At 36.5% G+C, this 14827-nt stretch overlaps 1 protein-coding gene across 3 annotated transcripts in view; it reads right to left on the minus strand.

Annotated features, from left to right (window-relative positions):
* RAG2 (recombination activating 2) overlaps nt 1-14827 on the minus strand; it is a 486146-nt gene that overhangs the window by 323748 nt on the left and 147571 nt on the right. Inside the window, exon 3 of one of the 3 annotated variants that reach the window (XR_011097266.1) lies at nt 152-237. The exons of the other annotated variants lie outside the window; for them this stretch is intronic. The gene's annotated coding sequence lies outside the window, so the exon portion shown is untranslated. Of the gene's footprint in view, nt 1-151; nt 238-14827 lie in introns of those variants that run through there. 3 annotated transcript variants of the gene reach the window in all.

The raw sequence follows: 14827 nt of genomic DNA on the forward strand, positions 1-14827 counted from the left end.
CTGACTTGACTCCTTGGCTGGACCAGGGACCTGCCTCACTGCAGCAGTCTTGAATGCTGGGCTGAGGCTGACCTTGAGCACTGCCCCAGTCAGGGTCCTGACCCTGACCAGCCTCCCAGCTCCTCTTGGAGGACTCCTAGTCTCCAGCTCACCTGCCATGGCCAAGCAGCCTGACTGTGCTGTTCACATGTGCTGATACAGGGCTTGCTTTCCCTCTGTGTGCTCAGATAGAAGGGCCTGCAACAAAAGTGCAGGGTTAGTACTCTTGCTTTGATTTTTCCTCCAGTCACTATCTAAACTGAAAATCATCTGATTCCTTGGCTTAGATAATAAATGCCTCCCCATGTAGTTCCCTCTTTTCCCTGACCTGAGTCATCCTTTTTTACAATCACTTTCCAAGAAGCAGCACTCTGTTTTTTATCTTCACCTAAATTGTCTTAGTTACTACCTTCAAGAAACACAGAGAACTTTCCCAATAAAAAGAAAAAAAAAGAAAACAAAAAAAAAAAAAAAGAGAGAGAGAGAGAAAATATCCAAATGAAGTGAACAAAAAGAAATGATTGATAAAGGCATTCTTCCAAATGCCATCAGTAACGGGACTAGTAACAATATACGCCTGGAATACCTTATCATAGAAAGGATGCAAATCAAAATCCATTTCCCTTTTTTTATTTTTGTGTTGACAGCAGATGTTAGGAACATTAAAAACAGACAGTGAATGTGTGGAGAGATGTATTAAATGAGTCTCTGGGATGACTGGCACTTCAGAGTTGCAGAGAATTCACTGATGAAGAGATGATGAAGTTTACTGACTTTGAGGCTATCGCAGAGTTATCTTTGTGGAGTTCATAAAATGGAAATGCTGACTCAGAGTTTGATTAATAGTTTTATCTAGGAGCTAAATTATTCAACAATTAAAAACACACTTTAAGAAGGAGAGATTCGTTTTTTTTTTTAGTCTCTTAAAAAGCTTAGAATGCTGATTAGATAGGCTATAAAATTCAAATCAGCATTCATGTGATTTGTTTGCTTGTTTGTTTTGATAAAATGGTATTTTATCTGAAATCAAACAAACTAAAAGCCAATAATGGAGATGGATCCCGGTGGTCTGTTTCACCTCTGGGAATTTCTTAGCATAGCTTTGCCAAGACTTGTTTTGTTGTTTTTAAGACCATTTATGTAATGTTCACATAAATGTGAACCACAAGGACAGAATTACTTCATGTTTAACAGATGTCAGTGTTTCAGCATTAAATCCTGTTTATTTACAGGAGATAATAACATATCTTGTAATCTGTCTCCAACTGATGATCTACACTAGTGACTTCAGCTGTCTGATGAATATTTAACGTTGTCTTTGCTATCATACCATGCTATCACATCTGCATGAAATTCAAGCTGTTATGTTAACCTTTGTTTTTAAAAACAAATATATTTTTCATTCAGGTTCTGGTATTGGAAAAGTTGCAAAGACACCAGACAGGAGCTTTCATGGGACATGTTTTTTGCCAAAGAGTGGGAACAGCTGCTCTTTTGTGGTGCCAGGGAAGCGTTTGGAGATGTGTCACTGTGCTGTGCTAAAGGCACAGCATTTGTGTCAAGCTGGTCAGTTACGGGCTGATGTTATTCTCTCACACCAGAGCTGACCCACTGACTTGGATAGAGTGATGTTGCAGGATCAAGTCTGCATGAAAGGCATGCAATCCCACAGAAAGAAGCTATACTCAAATAGCTATATTCATGTTTTTTTCTAACACTATAAATAAATTAATTAGTATAAAGCAGAAATTCATGGAGGTGCAGGATATTAAAATTCATGGCTACTGACTGCCATAATGCAGATAAATTCATGCCTATTTAATAACAATGTGAAGTAATCTACTATTTTATTATTTTATTTTATTTTATTTTATTTTATTTTATTTTATTTTATTTTATTTTATTTTATTTTATTTTATTTTATTTTATTTTATTTTATTTTATTTTATTTTATTTGTTTTGAATCCTGGCATCATCCTTTGGCTTACAGTTCTATCAGTGCTGGTGGAGGCCATGTTAGCACAGGTGAGACACCTCCTGATGCACTATATTAATGAGGATATTTGCAATCTTTTAGCTAAGAATGCTCTATCATTGAGCAGCAAGGAACATCTACTTCTTCCATAAAAGAAGAAGAAAAGTTAAATGGAGAATTTGAATTTGGTTCCATGCATTTGTTATGACAATATGAACTGATGCCCTGTCTGACAGCCAGTAAGACAGCCCATAACCCTTGCCTATCCCTTCTTTGTCTTACCTTATCCCTATGACACCCATCCAGTACCAGCAAGAGGCCTCTCCTTGGCTGTGCATTACAGTACATTGCATCCCCATTCTGGAGAGGTCCTGAGAGCATGTAGTTAACAACACAGGGTGAAAACAATGTTCAGTCTTGTTGGTGGCAGATTGCCTGTGATTTTCTAAGAAATGTGTCTACTGGACTGAATCAAGGCACAAATCTAGTTCCCGAGAGAGATGGTGATCTGGGAACAGTCTTGTTTGCCCTCCTCATCACTGAGGGTGCAGCTATGCCTCTGCTATCTGTGCAGGTTACTCCTGCTGATTTCTGAGTCTAAAGTTTTGCAAAGGCCTTGTTGAGACACAGACGTGTATGAGTCTCCAAGCTCTTTCAAAAGTAGTCGGAGTTATAAGGTAGGAGCAACACTATTTTTTGTAGAGCTACAAACAAAGAAGGAGATTAAGGGATGGTGTTTCATGTCTGCTCTGGAAACACCTCTTTCACACTGGTACAGTGGCATAAAAAGGTCTGCAGGAAGTTGATTTCTCCATCTGACATCCCAGATACCTAGGGTTCCTCCTTCTCTGTAAGCAGGCGAGAAGGACACTTGTCTTTTGAGCAGCTGAATGGTGACTAAAACCAGGCATCTAGTCTGGACAAGGTGTCTCACTCAATTTCAGATTACTGCTTTCAGTCAGAAAAATTGTAGCCATGGTTGAAAAGGAAATAAAATCTGGGAGCCTTCTGAGATTTCCTTGTCACAACTCTGCATGCTAAACAAAGCACAAGTAAAAGCAGATGGTGGGTATTTTAATGCCTTCACATGTCTGTGTATCTAGGGAAGAGAGCAGCTTATTCTCTTACATTCTGAGCAAGTTTAATAATTTCTATTAAAGTTCTCACGGCAAATTGATTTTTTTTTTTTTTTGGTGCAACACATTTTTTAGGGGAAAAACAAAGTTCCTTGAAAAGAAAAGTTGCAGCTTTTATATTTTTCCCTGAAAGCATCTATTAAATTAAATTGTCAAAATATGCCAATCTCTTGACAGCTAGAAATTATGTGGGTGTTTCAATATAAGGAAAACTATTTTGTTTTTAATTGTGGCAGCATCTGGAGGAGTGTCCGATCTTATAAGTAGCTCATGCCTATCTAATTTAAAGAGCTGCCAGCTGGTTCAAACTACACACATGGGTTTCATTTTCTTTACTGCAGGAAACTGAAGAATTCCACTGGAGCAAGTCATGTCTGAACAGTGCTTAGTGTTACTCGCTGGGGTATGGTGACAGCTTCATGTTGTTATAATACGATGCACTTCACTGAGAGCTCTGATTAATAGTACTAGGCTGATTTTTTGAAGGTATTTGACCAGGCAGCTGTTGCCTCATGTATTCAGATCAGTCTTTCAGAAAATCAAGAACAGAATTAGTGTTGTTGCTTCACTGCATGTATCATTCATCCTGAACTCTTTCATTATAAATGTTGAATACTTGTAATTTATGTCATCAATATGTTGCGGTCTTTTGCTTAATGCATAAAAGAGCACATTATTACTCTCTATAGACTCTCTAGCCATGGTAAAGCTAAACTGCAGTCATTTGAAAATCAGCTAAGCTCCTAAGAAAGTACTTAGTGGCCAAAGCCTACTAGAGAAAACTTTCAGAATAAATAGGATGATTTACATTTGTAAATCCTAATACAGAAAATCAATGAAAAAGAAAAGCAGCTTTAAAATATGCACATGAGAAAGTAACAATGAAAACAAAAATTGTTTTATATAGGTATGAAATCCTGAGCTGCTACTTTCTTTAATGCACTGGTTTTTGGGATAGAGACTTGTCCTAACTTAATAAACACGTCGTCCAGGAAAAGCATATCTTGAAGTTTGTTAAGAAGCAATTTGAAAGTTCAAGAAAAAAATATTGTCCATTGGGGAAGGGAGGAAGCAAAGCTTTGCTTTTGACATGTTTGGATTGGTTTTTAGTATTAAAAAGGTCAGGTTTTATATCATTGAAATGTATTTCAATTCTGTTTTTCCCAAATATTGTTCATTCATAGATCTATCTTCATTCAGACCTTTTATGTTTTGTAATTTAAAGTTGTCTTAAAATGACTTAAAATTATCTTTATAACCTTTTAATTTGTGCTCTTGTGCTTTTTTATTTGGTTATTTTCCCTGACTGTAAAAAAAAAACAGCTCTCAAGTGGGAAGGCTGTTGTGGACATGCGAGTTTCTAAGAAATGCATTCACAATGATTTAGACTTTTAGGGCTCTGAAGGTTTAAGAATCTGTTTCCTTTCTTAAACTCGAAACCTGAATTCAAACTATCTGAATCTGCAAGCATCTTTGGACAGAGAATAGCCTGCTTAGCTCATCATTTCTATCTTTCTAGCATAGTTTCCACAAGACATTTTCTCATGTTTTAGTGCAGATGAGATTTAGAAGCCTCCAGAGACAGAACTCAAACCATCCCCAGGGGGGAAATTATCCCACAGGCTGACAGACCTCTTGGTAGGGGGCAAAGTGAAACTGGGCCTCCCTGTGGGAATCCTGCAGCGACAAATTCTTGGCATGACTGTACTGTCAGAGCCTTCTCTCCCCCACTCAGCACCTCCGCTTCTGAATGCACATTAACCAGGGAGTTCAGTAATGAGCAATAGGACTGGAAACTCACTTGAACCTAAGAACAAGTTGCAACATGAGTTAAAGATGCTCTAAACCTCTTAGGATCACATCCCTGCTTCCAGACATCTTTCTAGGGTGTCCCAGTGTGGGCAGAAAATAAATTGTACTCATGCTTGGGATGTTTCATTAAAACACAGTTACATATTTGCAAAGGCAGACAATAACCTTGCACATAGATGATGATTTTGCAAACCCTGGAAGCGGTGGGCAGCTATAAAAAATGACTTGTGGCAGTACCCCACTCAAGCCTTAAATCTAGCCATGCTTCAACAATTCTTATTTAAAGGTGCTGTAAAATCACCAATTTGCATTCTGACCTCTGTTTTTCCTTACAATATAACATCAAAAAATATATTACAGTACATACTTCCGCTATCAGTAGTAATACATGCTACTTATTTTTGTGGTAACAAAAGGAAAAGATAGTACTGTAAGTACAGTAGATGCATACAAATTGTTTCCTGCATGGTAATAATGTGTGCATGAGCAGTTTCTCTTGCTGTGCTTGAATGATCAGAATATCATACTTTAAGAAACATAATTTATTCTCACTTCTATTTGTTTTTAAAAAACACAAGCAATTATACTTGATTTAACAATCAGGACTGTGTAATCTCTTCCTTTATATTTCTCTGCTTGCAAATACTGCATGAAGGGATGAGACTCACATATTTCATCTGAAGCCTCATTAAATGTGTTCTGGATGAAGCACCAACAATAAATGTGAAAAAGGAGGCTATGCTACTCCCCCCACCCCTACCCCATCTTCATGCCAAGTATGTATCACCATGCTGTTAAAACATTTAGCACGTGATTGAGAAAATCAGAGTGATGCACAAACAGCACAGCAGTAGGAAGTAGGAAATCCAACCTCAGTGACAAAGAGAACAGCATTAAAGTAGCTAATTCTTGAGGAACCTCAGCAGAATGAGAAACAGCTAGTATTCTTGTAGCTCTCAATGGTGACTCCGTGAACTTCATGGAGGGCCACACACTAAATCACAACCTGGGATCAATTTTCAGACTGGTTTAGGAGTGTAGGTGATAGACAATATTTGGGTAATGTATTTCACAGTCTTTGGGCAAAACCCACTGCTCTGCTTCTTTCTTTTTACGTTGCAGAGGATGTTTGGCATGCCATGCCCCTCACACTGTGCATCTGGTATAGGTGGTTCTTCACCCACAGTGCCCACTGATAAAGGGAAGTGTCAGTGTTGGACTATAACAAACTCATTTTCTTTATTTCAACTTACTCTTCATAGCTTTCAATGTAAGAACAATCTTTCTCTTTGATTAATATAATACTCAGCTGTGAACACTTTTTTTTTTCATATTCATTTCTACCAACAGATTAGCTAGTTCATTGTCAAATCAAGAGGGGTCAGACTTATTTTTCAGTCTTTTCAAACTGAAGGGCTAAGAAGCCTACAGCATGAGTTTGCATTTAGTTTGGTTAGCTTCTAAAAATTATTAATGAGAAATTAGGTTTCTGCAAGAGAATGTCAATTTTGAAAAGTATCAAGTTAGTAGAAAGGAAAAAATAAGCTTTCTCTTTTTTTTCCTTAATGTCAATACAGTATAGATGGTTGTATTATAAGTTCATTCTGTCTATCCCAGACTCCTGATTTCTTTTGGAGAGACTGATTTATGATCAAAGTTGAGTTCAGTTTTGATGGTATTATATGCTGCCCACAACAGTATATTCAGGAGACAGACCACAGAGACATCAAAGGGACTGTGTTGCTGGTGCATTTTATGATAAAACATAACTTTCTCCTGGAAAATAAGCTGATACAATCCATTCACATCACACTGGCAACAGAACAGCCATCAAACAAAAATACTCTTATTGTCCTGAAATGGTATTTTTCTAACACAAAACAAGTCTCCTATGAACACTCACTTAGGAAACATTTTGCTAGAATTTTTATATTGTCATATGAATTCTTCTTGACTATCCTTCACCTGTTTATAAACTCTTAATCCTCCAGATAAGACACAAAAGTAGTATGAAATGATATGGAACCAGTAAAGAAGAAGAATAAATTATAAAAAATAAAATAAAAAAGATACAGAATGAAGTAACAGAAGCACTAAATTGCCTACAAGCCACGTAAAACCCCATAAGCTCAAGCTGTCTCCTGTTTTGCATTTGCATAAAATTTTCATTCTGTTTGAGGTTCTCATTTATGGAATTCAAAGTCATTGCAGATAATTCATAATCAGAAACAAGCATTCAATGAATTTCTAAGATAACTTTCTCCAGCTAGAGTAGTTAGCTTGATGGATAAAAAGTGTGGGAAGAACTAAAGGACTAGCAGTAAATCCATATTCTCTTTTGTATTTCCCTCAAAGGCTGGGATCCAACATTTATTCCAAAATGAAATTAAACAATTTAACAATTACCTTCAAATGCTTGTCATTTAAATGCTTGAACATTTCATAAGACAAATTATCCATGTCTGGGGGAAGAAATTCTGAAAACCAGGTTATACTTCTTCAGGTTCATTAACTCTGAGTCCAACATTGTAATATAAATCATTTCCAACCCAATTTTCAAGAATAGAATTAAATATTTTAAAAAATTAATTCTTATGCTGCAAAAAGTCAGGTCCAGAGTTACCACCACTGCTATTATTAGCAAAACCCATCTATCTTCCATCATCTCAAATCACTTTTAATTAATCCATATATTGCAAGATAAATTCCATTACAACTGACCCTTTCTATTTTATCCCATGTCTTATATAAAATATTTTCATTAATAAAATCTCAGACATCGCCTCTTTGAATTCAGTGTTGCCTTAAGTGGAAGGGCGCTTTGCTTCTGTGGTCTAGATCAGCTCAATGCGCTCATTATAAGCAGAATTGTCATATTACTAAAATCTTTTTCCAATTGCTATATTAATACTAGTGTTGAAGGGAATGACTGAAAATTGTTTAATGACAGATTTGGTCTTATGGAAAATCAGATGGATTTTCTTATGGAGTGACAAAGACACACTAAGTAGGATGCATGTCACCTAATTTTAGCTATGCCTGATAAACGGAAAGAGGCGCTTCCACAAGCCTTATCCTACTCACTTTAGACAAAGCCTTAAAATGAAGATACCTGTCTGGACATGTCTTTGTCCATTGACTAAAAAGAAAACTTAGGAGACACATTAACTGTATACTGGCTTTTACATAGCTAAGTTGGAAGAGATGAACGATACCTGCAGTTTCTGAACAAATGCTAACAATGATAAATCTCAGAGTGAGGAACTATCCACCAACTACATAAAAACATGGAATGTAAGTCTAGCACCGATCTGTTGCAAGGATTTTCTCTTGCCATTGTGGCCAATGATTGCAATTCTGATCAACCCATTTCTCTTTTCTTCTTGTTAAGAAAAGTAAGCCATCCTAATCGTTAAATTAAATATTCAAGTACCCATGCTGCTTTGAATGATTAAAATGTGCCTCCTATGTGCCTGTATGCCTGTATTAGGAAAAAAAAAAAAAAAGAACTTGACTTGAGAATATTTAGAATGTACCTCTACTTGGAAAAAAAAAAACAAGGCATAGATGAGTGATTCAAAATACTGAAGTTTTCTGAGCCTTGAAAACAGATTTCACATGAGTGAGCTGAGTATTGTAGATACAGAAGATGTATTTTCTTCTGTCATTTTTGACATTGCACTATTGTGGATACAGAAGATGTATTTTCTTCTGTCATTATTGACATTGCACTAATCACCTACATGTCACCAATCTGTGATGTAAGGAATACTATTCAGACCAATGAAGGCTGCACCTACTCTTTTTCCAATTCGATTTTAAAGGGTGTCCAGAGTTGGTTACCATTGCACAGAATATTCATCTCACTAAGGTCTGGTTTATTATCCTGATTTACAGATCACTCTCTAAAATCTTGCAAGAAGGCTAGAATAAGATGACAAAGCTCTAAGCAAACATGAAATAAAAGAAGACAATAAAGTAAATAAAAATGAGTAATAAAATGCTGTATATCTCCTCACTAGTATTTTCCACATTGTGTTATGGAATGAAATATTTTTCATTTAATTTACCAATCAATACAAAAAAAAGTCAGATCTCAGTAGAGCAGAGGTAAATTGGTTTTCAAGGAAGAATAAAGCAGTGAACTACTCTAGTTGTAAGTTTTGAGGAATAACTAAATTAATAGCTTTCAGTCAGACTTCAGAAGGATAAGACTGCCCTCCTAACAGAAGGATAGTAATAAAAGCCTTCAAAAATTTCAGCTGTCTATATTTCCAGGCATAGATTTACAGTAACGTTTAGATCGTTACTTAAGCAGGGAATAAAGAAGGTCCAGATAGTGAATTGTCAGCATTATGTACTGTTCTTTCATCTTCACATTAAAAATTCATTGCATTTACAAGCCGTGTGTTTTGAAAGTACATTTTCTTGGCTGATTAATTTTTATTTATGCTAACAGGGATAAGCTCAGTGTCCAGTGGCTCAGTGAAAATTAACTAACTTAATAATTTCGGTAAGATGGAATCTAGAGATATGTTAATTGCCAAAATAAAAATGCACTGATCCTAAAGCTGACACTGTTAACTGGAACTCGTACTGCTGCTCTGGCAGGAGAGCAAAGGGGGTATCCCCTTCTCTTCCCTTCTCTTCCCACTGTCCCAGTGGGGCAGGAGCCCAGGGAGCCTGGAGGAGCATGCTTGTTTGTATGCTCCCAGGAATAACAATCTGCACCCTCCACTTCCTCCCAGCCTGTGCAGCAGGCTGCCCTCAGGGACAGGAGCACCCTTCTGTGGAGCCTCCACAAATTTCACAGATTATTCACGGACTGTTTCCACCTCCCCCTTTCCTGAGCTCTGCACATGGCAAGTCTCTGCTTCCGGTGTTCTTGCCACACTGAAGACTATCTTGATTTAGATTAGACATGGATTCTAGAAAGTACGTGTGTGTACAAGTATTTTGCTGAAATAGGGCTTAGATATCATTATTTGTTCCCTGGGGATATGCTGTTGTGATTTCTGGCTGCATTATTTGTTATTTATACTGCACCATCAGCGTGTAATAGTCAGCAAACAAATGTTTCAGTCTTATTTGAACATCTGCTTAACCTCTTCCATTATTCTAAACCTTGATTGTTGCAATGAAACAGAGGAAAACAAAAAATGAGAAGTAGATCACATCTTGGGGCTAGCAATTCTGCAGCACTGAATATAGATTAGAGCTCTTGATACATCCTGCTAAGTACCACATCAGTATCGATAAAAATAAATGAGAGGTAAGACTGATGTATGGACTGGCATCACCGAGTCACCCCTCCCAGGCAGCCCTTGAAAAAATTATTTGTGCTGTCCTCTGAGATGGAAACTGCTTTTCTTCTAGCACTGCAGTCCTCTAACCCCTTTTCAAGTGAGACTGCCCAATCGGTTCCAAAATGAGCTGCATCTTCACCCCAAAACCTCAGGTGTGAGCCCTGGCAAACTTGCAGCAATTTATCACTGAATATTTTTATAAAAGAAAGTTTTAAAATATTATACTAGCCTTCTTTATCTTTAGTCATATCTTTACTCAGAGGTATACAAATGGCTGAATGGAAGATTGGGAGCAGACCCAGCCAAGTAGCAGTAACTGGTAAAGTGTGAGCATCATTACGTGCATATACACGGGTGACCATCTCATTGTTATCGGAACTAGAAAACACAAGTTTTTGTTTAATAATTACATTCTTCTGAAATATTTTAACACATGACTGTTATTTCACCCTGAAAAGCAGTGAAACACCAAGTAATTACCCACACCTACACATGCCTATTTTTGGCAAAACATACACCATGGGCAGAAGAAAATAACCATGAAATTAAACCACACCCTTCAATCATTAGCAGCCGGGGTAGAGGTACCATGTTGCTTTAATGATCTCTGAAGACCAAAGCTTTTCTTTCCACAAGGAGGAAAAGCTTTGGCAGGCAGAAGCCACCACCTTTTCCTTGCTTTGTGTGATCTGGTACAGGGCTACCTGTACTAATACTAAGACGGATTAATACATGCAGGATCTAAGGAAAGGTGTAGATTAATAGCAGTGATTTAAATGAAGAACCAACCTGTTCTCTGCTTCAAGGTAGGAAGACCAAACTTAGTGTGAAAAGGGGAGGAAGAGGCAAGAAATACTAGAAATGGTGTGTTTTCTCCATGGTTTGGTCTTGGGTATCATTTTTACTTGTGTTCCATTTAAACGAAACCTTACAGCCCCATAACCATCCTGGACAATGGGAAAGGCTATCACAGATGTCAAACTTCCTTCAGAATCATACCTTTCTGAAAAGCAAATGACTTGAATTCAGATGAGTTCCTGATTTCATTTTCCATGGTATGTGTGTATATGTATATATACATATATACATATATATATATGTATATATATATATGTATATATATATATGTATATATGTATATATATACATATATATGTATATATGAATATATATGAATATATATGTATATATATGTATACATATGTATACATATATGTATATGTATATATGTATATATGTATATATGTATATATACATATACATGTGTGTATATGTATATATACACACATACCATGGAAAATGAAATCAGGAACTCATCTGAATATATACATACATGTATATATACGTACCATGTTCAGGCCGCAAAAATAGTTTTATTCTTACATGAAGATTCAAAACATATTTACAAAGTAAAATGTGCATAATTAATTCGAGGAAAATACATAATACTCAAAGACCAAATCTCCCACCCACTTACAATAGTAATGTTCCTATGCAGGAGTCAATAAAACTTTAATTTTCTGCTGATAACTCAATAAAATGTATACTGTGTGCTTTCTACTGAAAAATTAAAAGACCCTGTAGAAACTCTTGTCCCAAATGCAAGTGTGTATTTGACTACAAATGGTACCATGTCATTTATCAAATAATAAATCTCTGCAGAGAACAAACACATTACAGTCAACAATGTCATGCTGTTGTGAAAAAGCATCATACTGGGAAGTATAAACAGGCATACAGACTGCAAGACACATACAGTAATTACGGCTTTCAGTGTGGGTGATGCCTTAGGTGATGTACTGTGTTCATTTTGGGCACCACAATTCAAAAATGAACTGGACCATTTGGACAGCAAAAAGATTGATCAACCCTCTAGAAGTTATGACTTTTGGAGAAGGAGAGAACACACTAGAGTTATTAAGCTTACAAAAAAGAAAATTTAGGGGGGACACTGTAACCGTCTTCAAATATGTTCTGCTTTCTGCCAAAGATGAATAATCTACTTTACTGTCCCTGGTGAACAGAGCAGGAAATAGTGGCCTCAATTGCAGAAAGGAAGAGACAGATTAGACGCTGGCGGGGGAGTGAGGGGAGGAACGAATCTTAAGCACACAGAAGTACCATATTAAAGTTTGCAATGGCTAAGAAGCTTTAACCAGTGACAATTTGCAGGGAGCAGATTAGATGAATATTTTTCAGGAGTGACACAGATGTGTGTGAAGTTGTTTTGAAGGCAAGGACCAACTCAGTATTGCTTCTCCCCTGTTTTTTTGGTTTTTTTTTGTTTTTTTTTTTTCTTCCCCTAGGATTCTGAAATTCTGAGAACTCTGAAAAGTGCATTTGGGTCAATTTCAAGTCTGAAATAAGAGGAGACTACAATATTCTTTTCTCTGATTTGGGGCACAGGGTGCTTGGCTTAGGCCAAAAATTAATTTAGCCAAATATTCTGTACCTGGCAATGGAATTTAGGAGAAGTGTGGCAAAAAGAACAGCAAATATACAGAGAAATGTGTATACTTACTCAGTTTCCAGCTAGTAATTATTATATCAGTTTCTAGTTAGGCTCGCTGAGCCTAATAGTACGCATGGGTAATTGTGTTTAACAACACACAGCTGGATTTATCCTCCTTGTATTCATTTAATTACTTTAGAACAGTCAAACCTGAATGCTAAAACTTGTGCACCAGTCTAGGACTCAAAGAAACAGAAGCTTTCATGCTGAAATAGAGTGGGGAAAAACAACAACAACAACAACAGCCCCTTCCCCCCAAAAAACAACATCAACAACAACAGTATTAACTGAAAATGTTTAATCAAACTGTACTGAGCTTTGAAAAGTAGCTGTAAGTATGAACAGTTTTCCTTCTCCCTTCAGAAAGCTAATGATCTCTATTATAATTTATTTTGCTTAACTACTTCACAGATCAATAAAATCAAAATGAGGCAGGCCACAAATATATGCTATGAGAGTCTTTTTATTTTGGCACTGCACATGGGTGATCATGGAGTTACTATCCTGTAGTAATACTCATTGTTCTGAATATCAAAAAGGACATGCAAAAAAACCCTGCAAATCTGTTTATGAGCATGTGTACAGATGACCAATCTTCAGCATTAGTAAATTGATACAGAATTGGTGAAGATGATAGAAATGTGCCATTTCGCATCAGACAGCTGTCTAAAAATATGTGTATAGGAAGACTTTATTAAAAATTGAGTTAAAACATCTTAAATTTATTCCCCTAGAACCTCAGAAGTCAAACATGAGTTGACCATCATTGTAAATTTGAAGAAGGACTTGCCCAACAAGAGGTAAATTTTGTTTTCTCAGGAAAATATTTTCAGACAGTACATAATGTAAAAAATTCAAAGTGATTGCATCATTGAAAATTGCAGGCATTTTCTGAGGTGTTCATAGGCTTGTCCTTTCTTTTATTTGCTCGAGAAGAACAACTGATTACTTTAATTCTGAGTGTCTGAAATGGAATCATGGACTTCTGTGTGTCAGTGGAGAAAAGCAGAATTCAGAACTGAAGTGTAAATATAATCTGCTTTGAGGCAGTTTCATGAAAAAAGTTAACTTTGTAGACTTGAGTCTCATTGTCAGAAAGAAACCAATTTGCTCAACTGATCCTTCATGTGATTAATTGTCCTAAAACCTCTGACCACATCTTTGCTTTTGGAAGTCAGAGGAAAGTGAAATTCAGAAGCAATTTTCTCATGAAATTTATTCTGCCTTGAAAAACCTCTGCAAAATATAAGGTAAATCATAAGGCTAAACTTAAATGCTAACAATCCTTTCAAAAGAAAACATCTTTACTGACTTCTACAACTTCTACCTGAAAATGCTGTTCTTTGATATGTAACCCATACACTACCTATTACTTCATTATAAAATGTGAATGGTTGATATGATGTTCAAAAATGGATCATTGTTATCTTTTCTTTTCAAAGTCAGGAAAAATCCTTAACCACATTCATATACAGCCCAGAGTTGCATAAATTGTTACTGCACTTTATCCTACCCTCCTTATAAGCTGTTCTCATCTTATCTGATTAGTTCTGCAGTTACAATCTGCTGTAAACATCTGGCTGATTTTTTTTTTTTTTTTGACTATATGATTATGTATCTTGAATACAAATAAAAATGTAAAAAGAGTGCAATCAAAAGAAAGAGGTGCCCTCAACAGTGTGTAAAGTGGGTTCTAAATATGACTTTACTCTTATAATAGATTAATATATGGCTTTATAAGGTCACTTTTCAATTTTATATGCTGTGGACTACAGAGATGCGGAGTCCCAGCACTAAAGCTGGAAGCGTGCTTAGACTACAGGCAGAGCTCCCACAGAGAGACATGGGAGGTCTAGCATGAATGATGGAGGTAATGGCTTTCAGACAAAGAAACTGCATGGAAAGACACAGGGAGGTTATGTTTCTGCTGTCCTACAAAAAGATTCACTAAAATGACTACTTCCAAAGTCTTTCTGAAGATAATGAGAGTAAATGGGTGCATGCCTGTACATCAGAATAGAAAAAAACAGTTTTGCCCTGTTCTAGT

The sequence above is a fragment of the Anas acuta genome, chromosome 5, assembly GCF_963932015.1.
Source record: "Anas acuta chromosome 5, bAnaAcu1.1, whole genome shotgun sequence".
NCBI classification, from domain to species: Eukaryota; Metazoa; Chordata; class Aves; order Anseriformes; family Anatidae; genus Anas; species Anas acuta.